This window comes from Rattus norvegicus, chromosome 14, assembly GCF_021556685.1.
Source record: "Rattus norvegicus strain SHRSP/BbbUtx chromosome 14, alternate assembly SHRSP_T2T, whole genome shotgun sequence".
Classification (NCBI taxonomy): domain Eukaryota; kingdom Metazoa; phylum Chordata; class Mammalia; order Rodentia; family Muridae; genus Rattus; species Rattus norvegicus.
In genome coordinates, this window is record NC_141547.1 from 3,183,877 (window position 1) to 3,192,500 (window position 8,624).

Genomic DNA, 8,624 nt, shown 5'->3' on the forward strand with positions numbered 1-8,624 from the left:
GGCACTCCACCTTGAGAGGAAGGTGTCTTCCACCTTTCCTTTCAGCAGGGAGTGGCTCTTCCCTCCAGACTACTCACTCTGACCAGGACCATCAGGGGAAGGGAAGTCCAGGATGTGTAGTTTCTGGCTAGAAGAGGGCGTGGTAAGGTGGCCCTAGAACACTCCTGTAAGATCCCTAAGCCCCTTCCCATGTGAGTGATGTGTCTACGCTTAATGATGTGTCTATAGCTATCAGACATTTTACAGAAAGACAGTGACAATGGCTGTTGTCCCTTTGGAGGGATATCACAAGAAAGAGAAGTCTGACCTAGTGCCATGATGCGTTTCATCTTGGCCTCCCTGGTGGTGAAAGCAGGAAGGTCACTGGGGCCAGGAGTTCAAGGACAGCCTGGGAAATGTTCTGGGATGAGGAAGAGCAGGAGGAGTAAGCTGTTTGTTTGGGGAACCAAAACTATAGTTTAATTTTTATCTCTTGCCTAAGATTTGAGCATCTTCTGTTGTGCCAGAGACAAGCAGGCGGTGTGCCCCTCAGGTTTTAGACAGTTTGACTTTCACACACAGGATCATGTGTGCAGAGAATATACCATGAGGGGCAACATGTGAGACATTCTTTCTATAACCCAGTGGAACAGGACTTAGAGGAAAGAAAACTAGATGTCAGGTGGTCCCAAATACATCAAACCATTTCATATTTACCAGAAACATGGGCACCTTGAACAGCATGATTGACAGGTGTGGTCAGTGACTCCTGCACTGAGAATCCTGGCAAAGCACTGTCCAGGGGGCAGTGGTGTGGTCCAGGGAGGAGTCACATGGTTCAGGGAGGAGTAGCATAGTCCAGGTGGAGACGAGGGTAAGCTCTGAGTTGAAACCCTATCAAGATATGGATCCAACTTGCTAGCTGGAAACACCTCTCTTCTGTGGCAGTAGCCAGACAGTTGTAGGGACTAATACGAGTCATGAACCAATTGATAGATGAATCAGGAATAGAACTCAAGTGACCTCATAACATGTCTGACATGCTTTCCTTATAAACAGAGAGCACCACCTGCCATCTGACTGCATATCTGTCCATCTGTCTGTCTGTCCATCTGTCTGTCCGTCCGTCTGTCCATCCATCCATCCATCCATCCATCCATCCATCCATCCATCCATCCATCCATCCATCCATCCATCTACCTACATACCTATTTATCTGTCTGGCCGTCTGCCGACCTACTCATCTATCTGCCTGCCTGTCTGTTCATCTACCCATGTTTGTCTGTCTATCATCTATTCATCAGAAACCCAGACACCATTTATTCATTCTCCCATCCTCCCCTCTCTCCACCCACTTCGTCTCTCTCTATCCATCTAGCCATCCAGCTGCAGGGTCTTTTCTTTGTTCACCCCTACTGGTGCGTGAGACTCTATGAAGAGAGGCGCAAGCATCTATTTCCCTTTCTAGAGGAAGGGCAGTGGGAAACACAAGAGCTATTGATCTTTGTTTGTTTGGGCTCCTAGCTGTGTAGAGGAAAAGGTTTTAGTCTACGGAACAGCATCATAACAATAGCAAGACCTATGCATTTTTTCCAATAGGTAATTCCAGGTCGAAGACAAGGTATTTGAAAAACAGCCTAGTGTGCCATGATATTAAAACAGTAGGCCACAATGACTGCAATCTGCCATCTATTGATAATGAGATTACAGTCTCCAGTCGTCCAGTGTTTTCCCTTCTGGGTCTCAGCACTCAATTCAGTTGTTGGGGAACACCCATGGCTGGACCGAGAGAAGGGCCTTGATGGTATAAGCAAGTCTTTTGCTCACATTTGGTGTAAGAACTCATGCAGTTTTATAAGTACTCGCCAAGCCCACCTAGTCTTAAATCACCTTAGGAAGCAAGTCCCTAAAATAACTTGTTCAAAGTTAGAAAATCAGATTTCTATGTACACATCTGAATCGAATCATGATTTCCACACGTAGGGTTTGTTTCTTGTATTGAAAGGCTTCTCTCTTCTGCCAAAGGGGAGCATTAACCAGGTCCAGCAATTACTGAACTTGTGAGGCCCACATCTGAAATATTTTGTCTGAGTTTGGAGGTTGAATTTTCAGAGGCTTGTTGGCAAAGTATACAGTCTGTTCAGAGGGTGGCTGAGGTTGTTAATAATAATAACACTATGAGTGCAACGGCTACTGTGTCCTATGCTAAGCACATTTCATGACTGTCTGCTTTTAATCCTCACAGTATTTTACCTTTGAGCAAGTGGAAGATTAGAAAGCTTGAGCTGCCAAAGGTTTCACAGCAAGTGGGAGGCCCCCATGTCAAATCTGAGCTTTTACCCACTGACTGTGCCATAAGGAACCTGGAAAGGGTAGAAGAACTAGGAGTGCCTGGGCTGATGAAAAAAAGAACCAAGTAGTTGTGCGTGCGTGCGTGCGTGTGTGTGTGTGTGTGTGCGTGTGCATTGTGTTTGTGTATATACATGTGTGCACATGTATGTCTGTGCTTGTGTAAACGCTGAGCTCATGTCTGCAGCGAGAACGGCTGAGTTCTGGGGATCTACCCCCCCAGCACCGGGGTTACAGATGTGTACAGCCAGAGGCTCGGGTTTTCATGCCTGTTCAACAATCAATTACCCATGGAGCCACCTCCTCAGCCCAAAGGGTGGGAGGTTTTGTCACCATTTAAAGAAGTTCTCATCCTTGCAATTCACAATTCAAGTGAAAGCCGGGGGAGGGGGAGGGGGTGGGGCTTTATTTCAAGAATGGAGAGAAGATTGGATACTAAGATGTCAAAGTCCATGCTAATGGAACCAATAACTAAGTTAATGAATGCTAAGACAGCTAGCTAATGGAACCGAAATCCAAGTTAACCAATGCTAAGATAATGGAACTGTAACCAAGTTATTGTTTACACACACACACATATATATATCTATATATACCTATAGATATATGTATATATGTATATATATAGTTTTAATATGTGTGTGTATGTGTGTGTGTGTGTGTATACATGTGTATGTGTGAGTGTGTATGTGTGTGTGTTCTCTTACACCATGCTTTGTCTTAAAGGTTCACTCCAGAATGGACATCAAATGTTGGTGGTTGGGCTGGGGAGATGGCTCAGCGGTTAGAGCACCGACTGCTCTTCCAGAGGTCGTGAGTTCAATTCCCAGCAACCACATGGTGGCTCACAACCATCTGTAATGGGATCTGATGCCCTCTTCTGGTGTGTCTAAAGACAGCGACAGTGTACTCACATTAAATAAATAAATAAATAAATAAATAAATAAATCTTTTAAAAAATTATTGGTAGTTACCTTTCTGTAGTGCCATGTGACGATTGTGTACTTTACAGACCTTTGACTTTAAAAAAAAAAAAAACTATCTGATCAAATGGATCAACCTTTACAGCTGCTGAGTGAGCCAGACATCTTTCAAGTAAATAGGGTAGACAGACATATACCCAAGGTCGTCAAAATTATCACAAACGGATTACTTTTAAATAATCATACTCCATTATTTTTATTTTATTATTATTATTTTGTTTATTTATTTATTTGTTTACTTATTTATTTATTTTGGATGGCACCTTCCTTTTTTTTTTTTTTTTTTTTTTTTTGAGACAGAATTTCTCTATGCCTCAAAGTCAAGATCCTCCTGCCTCGGAGGCCAAAGTGCTGGGATTGCAGGTATGTTCTGCTGACCATCCTTTGGTTGTTTTCTTAAACATATCCTTTCTGATATTTGAACTAAATCCTGCCTTTCCTCTCAGAACATTCTCCACTCTACTTTTCCCCCAGCCCCTTTCTCTAACAATTTTTTTTTTTTATCATTCCTTGCCCCCTGCCTATCCCTCGATTTCCTGTTCATCCCTGGTCTCCTTCGTCAGGTATAACTAATTTAGGACAAGCCTCTGACATCGTGAGACTGCACTAGGGTTCCCTCCACGGTGCCCATGGTTTTCTGTAACCACAACCATTATTCCTGACAACTCCCTTGTACATTTTCTTCCTTTTCTGTAGCTCATAAGGTCTAAGGATCCAGGGCTTTACCTGGATATAACAATGTCAGATGCAGGATTCATGTGAAATAAAACGTCATTGCTTTCAATCGAGCAAACAGAACCCCATTAAACTAATGGCTTTCCCTAGAGCTCACGAGGCAAGTGGAGTCGGGCTGCATATGGACCCCCACAGTGTTCGTCTCCCCCATTTTTCTCAACGTGATTCACACACCTCCTGTTAGAGTACTTTTCACGTCCGGTTTCACTTCCGGTTCCACTTGTTTCACTTCCGGTTGCACTTCCTGATAGAGAACAGGCAGGATGAGAGGATTCACTTGCACTGTGTCTGGGTTGGTAGAGCAGAATTTACCAACAACGAAGTGTTTGAGGGAAGGAGTCGTGCCTTCTGGAGGCAGAGGGAGCAGAGGCCAGGAGTGCAGGCAGTTATTAAGAGCAGGCCCTACATCTTAAGGTCCAGGTCATGAAAAGATCAGAGCATAAGTCTTTTTGTGCAACTGAAAGAAACCTCAGGATTGTATTGGGGACAGCTGCAAATTTTAACCATTGGTATATCTATTGAGGCATTCTTGTTTTTTAGAAACGAATTTAACAGTTGCCATTATTTTTTCTGATTATAAAAGTAGTAACCCTAAAATCCAGACCTATACGCCCCTGCCTAAGAAACAACTATGGAGCCAGCGAAATGAAGTCGAATCTCCATGCCAAAAATAAAAAAAAAAAAAAAAATGTCGGCGCGGGAAGATCCATGGTTGTCGGAGAGGAAAGATCCATGGTTGGCTTTTGCAACTATTTCTTCTTCGATGGAAAGCAATACTACTGTGTGTGTATCGTACGCGTATGTGTATTTCATTAGTTACTAATTCATCAATGAATCACCTAGTGTCTTTCCCACAAATCTCTCCTTGAGGCAATTTTCAGTGTCAGAAACAGAGAAAATTATCAACAGTATTTGCGATTTGTCTCATTATGAGCTGAACAAAGTGTAGGGAACACCGTCGTCCCTGGAACGCTGTAATAGAAGAAAGAGCAGAAGTGGCAGGCAATGCGGAGAAAGAAGGGCTAAATTAAAGTGCCTGCCCATCCATCACGCCCCACAGCGAAGAGTAATGAGGAACAGAGCCTTCACCTGCCATTCTCTTCCCAGGTAAAGAGAGATAAGTCACCTCTCAAATGAAGACATATATTTCTGGGAATCGGCAGTCATAGATTATATTGCTACACACGTGTGTGAATAAACATCCTTGGCTATATAGATCTCTACATTTCTACCTGCATGCGAAGTTTTGAATACCTGTGCCACCGCTCACCTTCCCTCATGAGAAAGCATCTGAGACAGCTCTGCTCGAATCCTGGCATATGCAAAATTTATGAGGACTTATAAACATGATTGTTATCGATCAATAAGTCCTGAACCCAATAACCCAAGTTTAAAATATATATATATATATAAATACATGCAGGTTCAGAAAGGAAAAGAAAATATGGAGGGAGAGGAGCCTCATGGTGAAAGTGTATTCAGAAGTATGCATATGCAAGCACACATACACACACACACACACACACACACACACACACACACACACACACACGACCGTCAGAGTAACAGTGGAAATTCCAGCAAATGAACTGCAAACGAACCCCTCCCAAAAAAGGCAGTGATATCGTTCTATAAACTCGAGCACTTTGGACAGTTTTTCTTCACTTGAATAGATAAAGAACTCCAGGCAAATACGTTGTCTGGGCTTTGCCCAATGCTCATGGAAGTTTTAAAGTTTTCATGAAAGGTTAAGATGTGCCTTAGGTACTACGTGTAACATACTACATGTCAAGCTTCACAAGTATGTTCCGCTCTCAGAAATTATATTATGATGAAAAAAAAAAAAGATGAGGTCCAGAGAGTTGGCACAGAGGATGAAGTCCTGGCCATCCAGTCAGGTCTGCCATCAAGTCTGATGACCCGAGCTTGATCCCAGAACTCTTGGGGTAGAAAAAGAGAACCAACTTCTTCAAGTTGTCCTCTGACCTCTATACAGTGATATGGTATGCAAGTGCACACATACAAATAGACAGACAGACAAACATAGATAAAATGTGGAATTGGAGAGATAGCTCAATGGTTAAGAGCACATACTACTTTTGCAGAAAACCAGACTTCAGTTCCCAGCACACACACCATGTCCTGTAACCGCAGTTGTAGGAGGATCTGACTTCCTCATGTGGCCTCCATGGGCATCCACACTTGTGTGCACCTATCCACTTACAGTCTCACACACCATATATGCACAACTTAAAAATGATAAAAACATCTTTAAAGGAGTAAATGATGGGCCTTGAGTGGTGCCTTCAAGTCATAAACTTCAAGTCCATGATAACCATTAGAGGAAGTGAGGATTCTGAAATCCAGAGGGCTCCAGCCCAGACGGGATCCTGCAAAGTCATCAGAGGAAAACCATCACGCACGTTTCCAATGACGAATTCCTTCTGTGGTTGCTGAGTGCGCACAGAGGTTCCTATGTAATCATTTCTTCCCCCTGGGTCCCGACTTACCAATGCTGTCCCTGAACAGCTCTTGAGAAGCCCTTACAATGGAAAACCTTCACTTAAATTCAGTCTCGGAGTTGGGAATCCACTCCTTCACGATGATGAAGAAGAAAACCATCCCAAACTTCCCTGTCATTACCCAAGCCAGAGCACTATCTATCATAGGAATCTCCAGTACTGAGAAACAGATTAGCCACCTCAACAAAATACTGTAACCACAGTTTGAGACAAATCCCCTGTTTCACGGAAGGTCAGAGGTCAACCAACATGGCAGGGAACCCAGAGCTTATTTATCACTGGCCAAGCTTCAAAGTGAGTTTTAAGTTTTGTCAGACATGAAAAACTGCTGGCAGATGGTGTCAAGATAATGCCTCTCCGTGTTAAAAACACACTTAGGTATGGCCGATAGTCAAAAGTAAGTAATTAGTCCCAACACCATACACACCTGGCACCATTCCTGCCGACCTGTGGGGGTGTATGATGAGGACTTCTGTACTTCTCCAGACAAGGTTGTCTCCAACGAACACGGCCCAGTAGCTAGCACAGCTGGGAAGAAATGGATTTCTAGCTGTGGTTCATACCAAGACGTTAGGAAGAGACAATGTGGTATTCCAAGTTTCAAGGGACAGCAAAGCAGTCTAGTCCCTGCCGTCCCCACCTTAGCTGAACGAACATTTGTTCCTATATTTACCATTGAGCCTCAGTCATCCAAAAGGATTCCTTATTTTTCGTGCGCGCGCGCGCGCGCGCGTGTGTGTGTGTGTGTGTGTGTGTGTGTGTGTGTGTGTTCACGTTCTGATCAAACTCAGGCCATCAGGCTTGGTGACAAACACCTTCACCCACTGAGCCATCTCTCCCCTACATTTTAAGTCACCATATTTTGTGGCTAAACTTCATTCTTCAATTAGCTAGAAATGAAGCACAAACATTTGGAAACTCTTTGGATGTGAGAAACCATATGTTAGTGATTCACAACATTTTGTGTTAAAAAAAAGAGAGAGAGAGAAAGAAACAGAAAGAAGTAGACTATGAGAAAAGGAGAGTATTTAAGTGCCCAGTAAAATTAACAAGAGATAAAAACTGTTAGGATGCACAACGATAGGTTATTATGAATTAATTTGTAGTATGTCTGGCTTCAGAATTATTTTACATTTTGAATTACATTTAACGGTGCAAACACTGGCTCAGCCCTGGTGTACTGTGGCATCTCACTGGACAGGCATAGGATACAGAATCACAAGCCGGTCCATTGCTAATATGAAAATCACATTCTATTTTAAAATGAGGGATGATAGGTGTTGGTTATTTCTGGCTGCGGACTCTCCCGAGATGCCGAGGGGTATTCTGCTAGAACCATGCTGAGTACCTCCCGTCCTTCCTACACATAATTGGGGTTCCTGTTTCCCCCCACAGGCCCTGTCTACTGCATCACCACCAAGGAAGCATCACGACACGTAACATGTCAGCCTTATAGAAAGTTTTCTTGTTAGCCAGTAGCCAAATTGTGGGAGTCTGGTTTCATTTCCTAGGGGGAAAAATCAGTGTGGCTGGGACTGTATTTCCCCCACACCTCAATGAAGCACAATAAAGATTTATTTTACGCTCCAATAATCACTGGCAAGAGCCCGATGCCTCCTTCTGCCATCTCACAGGGGGGGCAGCACAGGAACCGGGAAGGTGGGGTAAAGGGAGGTCACAGGGGGCAGGGCAATAGGAAAGCCATCCAGGCTTTGAACAGAGAGGTTGCAGACGTGGACTGTTTTGTAAACTTACTCTTTTTTGTCAGGGTTGCACACGTTCTCTTTGCTCATTCCACAAAGCAGGCTGATTATATTCCAATCACCAGAGGAGGAGAGAGTCACATTAATTTGTAGTAATTAATGGCACTGACGCGTTTGACAGCGCATGTTAACGAGCCCCTTTGATTGTTTGGATCTCTAACTGCGGCCTTCTTGTTTGCCTCACCTCCAAGGAATTCATAATATCAAAGCTTAACGGCATCTGATACTTGTCAAAATGCAATTTATAAAAGTTTAATTCTTTTATTGATTTAGTTTGGTTTTGATGCCTGCAG